Source organism: Crocuta crocuta, unplaced genomic scaffold (assembly GCF_008692635.1).
Source record: "Crocuta crocuta isolate KB4526 unplaced genomic scaffold, BGI_CrCroc_1.0 scaffold54, whole genome shotgun sequence".
NCBI classification, from domain to species: Eukaryota; Metazoa; Chordata; class Mammalia; order Carnivora; family Hyaenidae; genus Crocuta; species Crocuta crocuta.
The window spans coordinates 3,065,616-3,077,107 of NW_027530356.1; the positions used below are offsets into that span (position 1 = coordinate 3,065,616).

The 11,492-nt window shown below is 39.6% G+C and overlaps 1 protein-coding gene and 1 pseudogene across 2 annotated transcripts in view; one reads left to right on the forward strand and one right to left on the reverse strand.

Moving 5' to 3' along the window:
* TM4SF18 (transmembrane 4 L six family member 18) overlaps positions 1-9,634 on the reverse strand; it is a 39,626-nt gene extending 29,992 nt beyond the window's left edge. For both annotated transcript variants that reach the window (XM_077765886.1, XM_077765885.1), the window contains exons 1-3: positions 9,550-9,634; positions 7,140-7,193; positions 6,813-7,028 (exon numbers count right to left, since the gene is read on the reverse strand). The gene's annotated coding sequence lies outside the window, so the exon portion shown is untranslated. The remainder of the gene's footprint in view (positions 1-6,812; positions 7,029-7,139; positions 7,194-9,549) is intronic.
* LOC144233118 (SREBP regulating gene protein pseudogene) lies at positions 6,510-7,018 on the forward strand (annotated as a pseudogene).
* Positions 9,635-11,492: the final 1,858 nt, after the last annotated feature.

Below are 11,492 nucleotides of genomic sequence, written 5' to 3' on the forward strand. Positions count from 1 at the left end.
CTTTTTTGTTTCTTTTTCTTGAATATAAAAAGACAAAAACTTTATTTTCATTTCCAACTTTGACTAAAAATATTTTTCTTTAATTTTTTCTACTATATGTTTTATTTTTTTGCAAATTTTTAAAACTGTATTTTACTTCCATCATTTCATTTTATTCTATTTCACTGTGTTCATTTTGTCAATTTTCAAATATTTTCCATTTCCCCCCCACCCTTTTTTCTCTAACTGATCAAGCTCCTTTCAACACCCAGACCAAAACACACCTAGGATATAGCACCATTTATTTGATTTTTATGTGTGCTTTATTTTTAATTTTTTAATTTTAATTTTTTTACCTCACTAATTCCTTTTCTTCCTTCATAATGATGAAATGAAGGAATTCACCCCAAAAGAAAGAGCACGAAGAAACAACAGCTAGGGACTTAACCAATACAGATACAAGCAAGATGGCTAAACCAGAATTTAGAACCACAATAATAAGAATACTAGCTGGGGTCGAAAATAGATTAGAATCCCTTTCCGCAGAGATAAAAGAAGAAAAGCTAGTCAAGATGAAATAAAAAATGTTATAACTGAGCTACAATTTCGAATGGATGCCACAGCAGCAAGGATGGATAAGCAGAACAGCGAATCAGCAATATAGAGGACAAACTTATGGAGAATAATGAAGCAGAAAAAAAGGAGACTAAGGCAAAAGAGCACGATTTAAGAATTAGAGAAATCAGTGACTCATTAAAAAGGAAAAACATCAGAATCATAGGGGTCCCATAAGATGAAGAGAGAGACAACAGGGTAGAAGGGTTACATGAGCAAATCATAGTGGAAAACTTTCCTAACTGAGGGAAAGACACAGACATCAAAATCCAGGAAGCACAGAGGACTCCCAATAGATTCAACAAAAACTGGCCATCAACAAAGCATATCATAGTCAAATTCACAAAATCCTCAGGCAAGGAAAGAATCAGGAAAGCAGCAAGGGAAAAAAGTCCTTAACCTACAAGGGAAGACAGATGAGGTTTGCAGCAGACCTGTCCACAGAAACTTAGCAGGCCAGAAAGGAGTGGTAGGATATAGTCAACATGCTGAATTGGAAAAATACGCAGCCAAGAATTCTTTATCCTGCAAGGCTGTCATTCAAAATAGGAGATATCAAAAATTTCCCAGACAAACAAAAATGAAAGGAGTTTGTGACCACTAAGCCAACCTTGCAAGAAATTTCAGGGGTATTCTCTGAGGGGAGAAAAGACCAAAAAAAATTATATATATATAATTTATATATATATAAAGACCAAAAGCAAGAAAGACTAGAATGGACCAGAGAACACCACCAGACACTCCAACTCTACAAGACACACAATGGCAATAAATTCTTATCTTTCAGTACTCACGCTATACATCAATGGACTAAATGCTCCAATCAAAAGACACAGGGTAACAAAATGGATAAGAAAACAATATCCATCCATATGCTGTTTACAAGAGACCAGTTTTAGACCTAAAGATACCTTCAGATTAAAAGGGGATGGAGAACCATCTATCATGCTAATGGTCAACAACAACAAAAAAACTGGAGTAGCCATACTTTTATCAAACGATCTAGACTTTAAAATAAAGAGTGTAGGGGCACCTGGGTGGCCCAGTCGGTTAAGCATCCGACTTTGGCTCAGGTCATGATCTCACGGTTCATGGGTTCGAGCCCTGCATCAGGCTCTGTGCTGACAGCCAGATCAGAGCATGGAGCCTGTTTCAGACTCTTTGTCTCCCTCTCTCTCTGACCCTCTCCTACTCACGCTGTCTCTCTCTCTCTCTCTCTCAGAAATAAATAAAACATTAAAAAAATTTTTTAAATAAATAAAAAAATAAAGAGTGTAACAAGAGATGTAGGGCATTATATCACAATTAAGGGGTTATTCCACCCAGAAGACCTAACAATTGTAAACATTTATGCTCCAAATGTAGAAGCACCCAAATATATAAATCAGTTAATCACAAACACAGCAATGGACAAATAATCTAATCAGAAAATCAACAAGGAAACAATGACTTTGAATGACACACTGGACCAGATGGACTTAATGTATATTTTCAGAACATTTCATCCTAAAGCAGCAGAATATACATTCTTCTCCAGTGCACATGTAACATTCTCCAGAGTAGATCACATACTGGGACACAAATGGCCTCAACAAGTACAAAAAGATAATATCATACCGTGCATATTTTCAGACCACAGTGGTATAAAACTTGAAACCAACCACAAGAAAAAATTTGGAAAGAACATCAAATACTTGGAGATTAAAGAATATCCTGCTGAAGACTAAAGAATATGGGCTAACCAAGAAGCTAAACAAGAACTTAAAAAGTACATGGAAGCCAACGAAAATGATAACATTACTGCCCAAAGCCTCTGGGATCAGTAAAAGCAGTCATAGGAGGAAAATACATAGCAATCCAGACCTTCTTAAAGAAGGAAGAAAGGTCTCAGATACACAACCTAACCTTACACCTTAAAGAGCTGGAAAAAGAACAGCAAATAAAACCAGCAGAAGATAGGAAATAATAAAGATTAGAGCAGAAATCAATGCTATTGAAACAAACAAACAAACAAACAAAAAAAACAGAATGGATCAATGAAACCAGAAGCTGGTTCTTTGAAAGAATTAAAAAAATTGATAAACCACTTGCCAGTTTGATCAAAAAGAAAAGGGAAAGGACCCGAAGAAATAAAATCAAAAATGAAAGGGGAGTGATCACAACAAACACAGCAGAAATAAAATAATAATAAAAGAATATGATGAGCAATTGTATGCCAATAAAATGGGCAATCTGGAAGAAATGGATATATCCCTATAAATTGCTAGAACTGATGCATGAATTCAGCAAAGTCGCAGGGTACAAAATCAATGTACAGAAATCAGTTGCATTCTTATACACCAACAATGAAGCAACAGAAAGAGAAACCAAGGAATTGATCCCATTTACAACTGACCAAAAACTGTAAAATACCTAGAAATAAATATTACCAAAGAGGTAAAAAATGCATACACTGAAAACTATAGAAAGTTTATGAAAGAAACTGAAGAAGACACACAAAAATGGAAAAATCTTCCATGCTCCTACATAGGAAGAACAAATATTGTTAAAATATCAATTCTACCCAAAGCAATCTACATATTCAGTGAAATACCTATCAAAATAACTCCAGCATTCTTCACAGAGATACAAGTGACAATTCTAAAATTTATGGAACTAGAAAAGACCCCGAATAGCCAAAGCAATCTTGAAAAAGAAAACCAAAGCAGGAGGCATCACAATCCCAGACTTCAAGCTGTAGTATAAAGCTGTAATAATCAGGACATTATAGCACTCCCACAAAAACAGACACTCAGATCAATGGAATAGAATAGAGAACCCAGAAATGGATCCACAAGTGAATGGCCAACCAATCTTTGACAAAGCAGGAAAGACTATCCAATGGAATAAAAACAGTCTCTTTAGCAAGTGGTGCTGGGAAAACTGGACGGTGACATGCAGAAAAATAAACCTAAACCACTTTCTTACACCATACACAAAAATAAACTCAAAATGGATGAAAAACCTAAATGTAAGACAGGAAGCCATCAAAATCCTCAAGGAGAAAGCAGGCAAAAACCTCTTTGACCTTGGCCACAGCAACTTCTTATTCAACACAGCTCCAGAGACAAGGGAAACAAAAGCAAAAATGAATTATTGGGGCCTCATCAAAATAAAAAGCTTCTGCACAGTGAAGGAAATAATCAGCAAAACTAAAAGGCAACCGACAGAATGGGAGAAGATATTTGCAAACGACATATCAGATAAAGGGTTAGTATCCAAAATCTATAAGGAACTCAACACTGAAAAAAACAAATAATCCAGCGAAGAAATGGCAAAAGACATGAACAGGTATTTCTCCTAAGAAGACATCCACATGGCCAACTGACACATGAAAAAATGCTCAACATCATTCATCATCAGGGAAATACAAATCAAAACCACAGTGAGATACCACCTCACACCAGTCAGAATGGTTAACATTAACAACACAGGCAACAGATGTTGGTGAGGATGCGGAGAAAAAGGATCTCTTCTGCCCTACTGGTGGGAATGCAAACAGGGGAAGCCACTCTGGAAAAAAGTATTGAGGTTCCTCGAACAATTAAAAATACAACTACTTTCTGACCCAGCAATTGTACTACTAGGTATTTACCCAAGGGATACATGTGTGCTGTTTTGAAGGGGCAATGGCACCCCAATGTTTATAACAGTACTCTCATCAACAGCCAGAATATGGAAAGAGCCCAAATGTCCATCGATGGATGATTGGATAAAGATGTGGTATATATATACAATGGAGTACTACTCAACAATAAAAAAGAATGAAATCTTGCCATTTGTAACTACGTGAATGGAACTGGAGGGTATTATGCTAAGCAAAATTAGTGAGAGGAAGACAAATATCATATGACTTCACTCATATGAGGACTTTAAGACACAGAACAGATGAACATAAGGGAAGGGATGCAAAAATAATATAAAAACAGTAAGGGGGACAAAACATAAGAGACTCTTAAATATGGAGAACAAACAGAGGGTTACTGGAGGAGTTGTGGGAGAGGGGTGGGCTAAATGGGTAAGGGGCATTAAGGAATCTACTCCTGAAATCATTGTTGCACTATATGCTAACTAACCTGGATGTAAATTTAAACAGGAAAAGAAAACAGATATACTAATACAAGAAGTATAAATGTCAGAGATAGCACCTGGTACAGCCAGTTAACTGCTACAAGAATAAAATGATCAATCAAGTTATATATAGGAGGAATTCAGAATGTATTAAAATATTTTCTTCATTTGTTTTTATGTTATTACGTTAGCTACCAGTTTGGCACAAGTATGAGGAAAATGTTATTACCTTTAAAAAGTGCATAATTGAGGGGCACCTGGGTGGCTCAGTAGGTTGGTTGAGCATCCAACTTCGGCTCAGGTCATGATTTGCTGTCAGGGAGTTCAAGCCCCTTGTCAGGAAATGTGCTGGCAGATGGAAGCCTGGAGCCTACTTCGGCTTCTGTGTCTCCCTCTCTCTCTGTCCGCCCCCCGCCCCCCCGACCCATGCACCTCTGTTCTCTCTGTCTTTCAAAAATGAATAAACATGCACAGCAAAGGAAACAACCCACAAAACTAATAGGCAACCAACGGAATGGGAAAAGATAGTTGCAAATNTAAAGTAACAAGACTGCAAGCAAAAAAAAAAAATGAATAAACATTTAAAAAAATTTTTTTAATCCATAATGGATTCTTGAGAAGAAACTTAAATTCTGGGAAAAGGTGTGTGTGTGTGTGTGTGTGTGTGTGTGTAGGCATTCCTATTTCAAAATATCTGATCATAATCTTCCCTGGGTTATGTTTTTCTCCAATTTTATACATTTTTTTAAAAAATTAAAATATATGGAAAATAGTTTCTTAATTCTAATTAATAAAAAACACTAAATATACTTCCAAAAAAATTCCAATTTTGGTGATTATGAGTAATGTTCCTCTAAACATTCCTGTCAGAGTTCTTGTGGGGACTTCTGTTTTAGTTTTCTTGAGTAAATACCTAGTGGTAAAATTACTACTAAGAATGCCTATAATAAGGTGGAAGCAGTAAGCATGGAGGTAGTTTGGAGAGAACTTAAGAGGCAGAATCTTCTCCAGGAAGTGGTTTTTCAGAGAAGATGTGCTTACACATGGGCATATGGATCTCTCAAATAAGAATACTACTGTGGGGGCAGCTGGGCGACTCAGTTGTTCAGCATCTGACTTCTGCTCAGGTTATGAATTCACGGTTTGTAAGCATGAGTCTCCTCTCTCTCTCTGCCTCATTCACTTGCACCTTCTCTCTCTCAATAAACAAACAAAAAAATGACTACTACTGTAGTATTTATGGGGGGAAAATAATGGAAATAATTTAATTTTCCAGTAGGAGAATGGTTAAATAAATGATGACCTATCTGTACAACAGAATACTATGTAGCTGTTAAACATGAGAAAAATCTATGTGTGCTGATATGCAATGATTGGTGAGTTAAAAAAAAAAAAGAAAACTGGGGTGCCTGGTTGGCTTAGTTGGTTAAGCTTCAGACTTTGGCTCCTGTCATGATCTCACAGTTGGTGAGCCCAGCATCATGCTTTGTGCTGACAGCTCAGAGCTTGGAGCCTGCTTCAGATTCTTTGTTTCCCTCTCTCTGCTTCTCTTTCTCTCTCAAAAATAAATAAACATTAAAAAATTTTTAAATAAAAAGAAAACATTGTACAGAATATTGCTAATTATGCAATAAAAGAGATGTCACAAACACACACACACAGACACACACACACACACACACACACACACACACACACACACACACTCCCCCCTCTGGAAGACTATGACCAGAAGCTATTCTATCTGTCAGGGTCCATTCAGGAGACAGAAACGACCCAATAATTTGAATAGTGAGCCAGTGTGATGCCGGCTCCTCTGGAAGAGGTGGGCACTAGCCCTGGTCTTCTGGCTCTCTCTCATCCACTTCCTCACCAGCACCTTCAGGCAGGAGGAGAAGGCAATGAGAGATCAGAATGTCCTCCAGGTTCAAGACCATGACCCCACAGTCTATCGAAAGTTCATTTTCAGTTGGTCCACAGCTGTCTGCCTGGCAACCAGTACTGGAACTCCACTCTAGAGAAGCACCTCATCCCAGATGAGCTAGGATACATTTGTGAAAGGAAGGAACGGCTGCTGTAATGTCAACTTCCCTGGCAAGAAGCGGTACCTCTCTGACGGCTGCTTGCCCAACAGCTGCTGCAGTGCTTTCCGGTACTGCATGTCCCTGCATGAAACCCCACAGGCAACTTCTGGAGCGCTTCCTCCACTGGGCAGGCGTGGCATTCCAGAACCTCTTCATGGCCCTCGAAGATCACTTTGAATCATGTTCGGCCAACTGCAGGACCTCATCCCGGGTTTCCAAATAGTTGATGCTGCTGGCTGACTTGATATCATCATCATGACAAGGGTAAAAGAAAACAATTAAATCACAGGCATATCCAGTCCTCTCCCCACCCACCACCCACAAGAGGAAGGACCCAGGGTCATTTCATACCGGTTGAAGCGTGGCTGCCAAATAAGACACATTCACATCCTGACCCCTTGGAACCTGTGAACATGACACTATTTAGAGAAAATGTCTTTGCAGATACAATAATTAAGTTCAGGATCTTGAAATGAGATCATCTTGTATTATCTGGGTGGGCCCTAAATCCAATGACAAAACACCGGTGAAACATGCAGAGGAGATGAGCACAGGGAAAAGCCATGTGGAGACAGAAGCAGCTGCTGGAGTGATGCAGCCACCCAGGGATGCTGACAGCCCATAGGAGCTTGAAGAAGGAAAGAACAGAGTCTCCCCTAGAGCTCTGGAGAGACATAACCCTACCAACACCTTGACTTTGGACTTCTGGCCTCCAGAGATGCGAGAGAATATATTCCTGTTTTAAGCCACCAAGTTTGTGACAATTTGTTTGGGAAGCCCTGGAAAACTAACAAGACATTCCTTTTGTATTAATGGAAAAAGGGGTCAAGTTAAAAAAAAAAAAAAGATATTGGAGAGGCCAGCAGGGTTTAAATAACCGGTTGAATTTATTGAGCACTTACCACATGCCAAGTACCTGCTCCAGTTAAATGGTGACAGAAATTTGAAACCAGCAAAATAAGCCCCAGAGCTTGTGTTTTTAAGCAGCTACTCTGTACTTCTAGGAAAGAGTGGAAGCTATGTGTGTGGAAAGGGACATGGGAAGGGAATGAGAAAGGTTAGGAAAATTGGGGGTAATTTGAGAGAGATGCAGCTGCCATGGAGGTGAGATAATAAGTTCATATGTTTGTTTTACATTATAAACAGATTTTGGGGGGTATTCCTTGAGAAATTTGGCAAAGATTTAAAGGGCTCTCCAGTTGCAGTGCCTGGGTGACTCAGTCGGTTAAGCATCCAACTCTTGGTTTTGGTTCAGGTCATGATCTCATGGTTTCATGGGGTCAAGCCCTGCAATGGGCTCTGCTCTCGCAGCACAGAGGCTGCTTGGGATTTTCCCTCCTTCCCTCTCTCTCTGCCCCTTCCCCCCCCCCAATGCTGTCTCTCTCTCAAAATTAAAAATTTTTTAAATTTTATTATTTAAAAAATATAATAAAAGGCTCTCCAGTTAATTTTTTTTACTTTGACATGAGACTGTGTCAAGACTTGCACATATGGCACCTGTGTTTTATATAGGTTACATTTTTACTCGGTTGCCATTCTTTCATTGAGCTCCATTCGGCTTATGTGCCATCAGCTGTGCTTAGTGCTGAGCATACCTGCAGATGAGTGAGCACCAGACCCTGCCTGGGGCACTCAGCTCATCCTGGTCCAACAAAGATTCTTGAAACTGGGCATCATTCTGTGGACAGTGGAAGTTTGTATGCAGGGGGGAAGAAGCTGAAGCTGAGAAAGAGCAAGAACTGGCTCTGTGTTCCCCAAGATGCTGAGCCTTCTGGATCTGTGAATCCTCACCCCCAATCTTCAGTGGGCTGTAGACTGAGGGGATAAATTGATCCTTGCTAGTCTACTGAGGATTAAAGAGTTACCTCATTCAGGTAGCACAATCAGATTAAACATGTTTTCTCCAGGGATCTTTCTTTCTTTCTTTCTGTCTTTCTGTCTTTCTCTTTTTTTTTTTTTTTTACGGGGGGAAGTGCCAAGGGAATGGGAAATGGGGTATAGCATGGTTGATTGACTTGCTTTTAATTTTATCTTTGGTGGCCCCTGCTGAACCCAGGACAGGGTTAGTCTTGGCTTCCAGTAAATATTTGCCTTGACAATATGGACAAAACCTGATTCTGGTCAGCTTTGAGGCTCCAGGGGAGTCCTATCTGATATGGTAGGGCAGCTCTATAGTTCATGGAGCTCTGGGGAGGAACACACATTCCTATGGTCAGAAATGACCTGTGAAAACCTATGAGAGATATTAAACTGGAGACTGGTGTGTTTTCTCCATCTGTCCAGCACAGCCAGGTTTTCTATGGTGTTGTAGAAGTTTGTCCTTTGTTCAGCTGAACACCAGATGAAGAAGCTGGCCAGCTGTTAGAAGCTGTATTCTATGAAAACAGTAGATATTTAAGCACTGGACTCATGCTTGGGGCACAGAGGCACTCAGGAGCAGAGGCTTACTGAATGAACCCCAGGTCCATGCTGGGAGAAGAATGACAGGTGAAAGCTTGCCTGGCACTTTCATTCATTTATCCTATCTTTTTTCTCATTATTCTGTTATGATTGTTATTTTATTCTGCTGGACGGCTATCATTGAATTTGTATAACATAATTGTATACATTATAGAACTAACCTATAGTGGAATTTTTTTCTTGAAACGACTTGCTTTTCAATGTGAGAGTTACACCCTCCTCGCTACTGAAACAGGGCTTTAGGGAAATCAGAGCACTTTCATTTCTGATCCTTTCTGAGAATAAAATTTGGCCATCTCACCTGTCCATGTGGTTCTGCTGAGGACTGCATCTTGGGTCTTGTCCACAGTGATCTGGAAGCCAATCTTCTGAAGAAATCACAAAATTGTTCTTGAAAAGAAAAAAAAAAAAAGAGGGGTTATTTAAAGATAATTTACTAAACAATACTAAGGGAACTCTGAAGAACACCTTATGCTAAGATAGAGCACCCAAGAAAGGAAGGAATTGAAAGATGGAGGAGCCTCAAGGCTGGACCCAGACCTCCTTGGAGAGGAAGAAGCCCCTTCCCTGGCATGGTGCATTATTTTGCTGGGTTGTCTCCAGTCAGAGCTGGTCCATGGTTGACAGGCCAGGGCTGACAAGCTGGAAATACCTCCAGTGAGGAGCCAGTCATCTGAGGCTGGTAGGAAAGAAGTCATTGCTTGGGGTTACGGAGGGAATTTTGGGGGAAACTGCCATAGGGCATGCTGTTGAACTGGATGGGAAGCTGGCTGGGTGACTAACTGGCTGCGGCAGAAACCTGCCAGGAAACAAACTGCTTACAGGAGTGTTGCTGAACCGGCCCTGGGGAAGCCACCTGGGGTCCCCGCCATCACCGGGTCTCCCACACACCTGCCCAGCCACAGGTGCAAGAACAGAAAACCCACCGGACCCAGGAAGCCCTTCTTTCCTCCAGAGTCCCACCAGTGTCCTCTACTGGCCAAGCTTAACATTCTGTCAGGAGTCAAGGAAAGAGGCTTCATTTATCAGAAGCAGAGAGATGATGGGGAGCTGGGAGATGGAAGGCAATAAATTCCTAAATGCCACAGCTGGTAACAATCATATCTGGGGAGAAAAACTGGTTGATGAGGCTCGGATGTGAGAGAGAAGCTCACTTTTCACTATAAATCTTTGTGCTGTTTGATTTGGAGGAGGGATACTGAGAAATTCCTTTAATGCATTATACTGAGTTCCATACTATAAAATAATAATGCTGTTGATGATAGTGATATGCCAGCCATTGTTCTAAACACTTTAGCTATGTTAACTTACCTAACGTTTCCTCAGTTACTTATTATTAGGCCCAATTTTTACACCTGAAAAAACTGAGGCACAAAGAGAGCAAGTAATTTGCTCAAGACTAGCTAGCAAGTGATTGATCTAGTAACTGGTGATATGGCTGCAGGATCTGTGTTCTTAGTTCTACACTGTATCAACTTCTCACATCTATCAGTGTTTACTGTGGCATGAAACATAGTGAACGAGCAAGGTGATTATCATTTATAGCGTTCATCAGATATTGCCCAATGTCTCACTCCCCATCAGGGTGAGCTAGGCCATGTGATTAACAAGTTGTGTGTGTCATTTCTAGTCAAGCATTTCATTATTTGTGGGAGAACTTCGGCAGCTCTCTTTCTCCTCTTGCATAGACTGGGTGATGGGTAGGTAGCATGAGCAAGAAACAGACCTTTGATTTTCTAAGTCCGTGATACTTTGCTGCTGATTCTTACTGAAGCAAAAATCTAGCTTATTTTTATTGCTATAAGTGATGCATTTCTGATTAGAGTTCATAGCAAAACATGTGTTTTATAAAATGCCAATGAGATATATTGCCTATCCTAAAATTTTTATTGCAATTTTGAACTTAGAAAAATTGAAACAATTAGAAATATACAAAGATCACTATTCTTCAGCTAGATTCAGCAATTGCTCATATTTTTCTCTTTGCTCCATTTCTTACATGCTTTTTTTTTTTTCTGAATCATTTAAAAGAAAGTTTTACATCATGAAACTTCACTGGAAGAACTTCAGTAGGCATCTTCTGAGACCAAGACTATTCTACATGATCACTCTGAAAGTCTTGGCTCCTAATTGCATTCACATATTTACTTTTTTTGCTGTATTCTACAATATTGTATATGTAAAGCAGCTTGAGAATCTCAATTCTAATGTTACTTTAAATCTATGAAGTAGAGTTTAGATTCT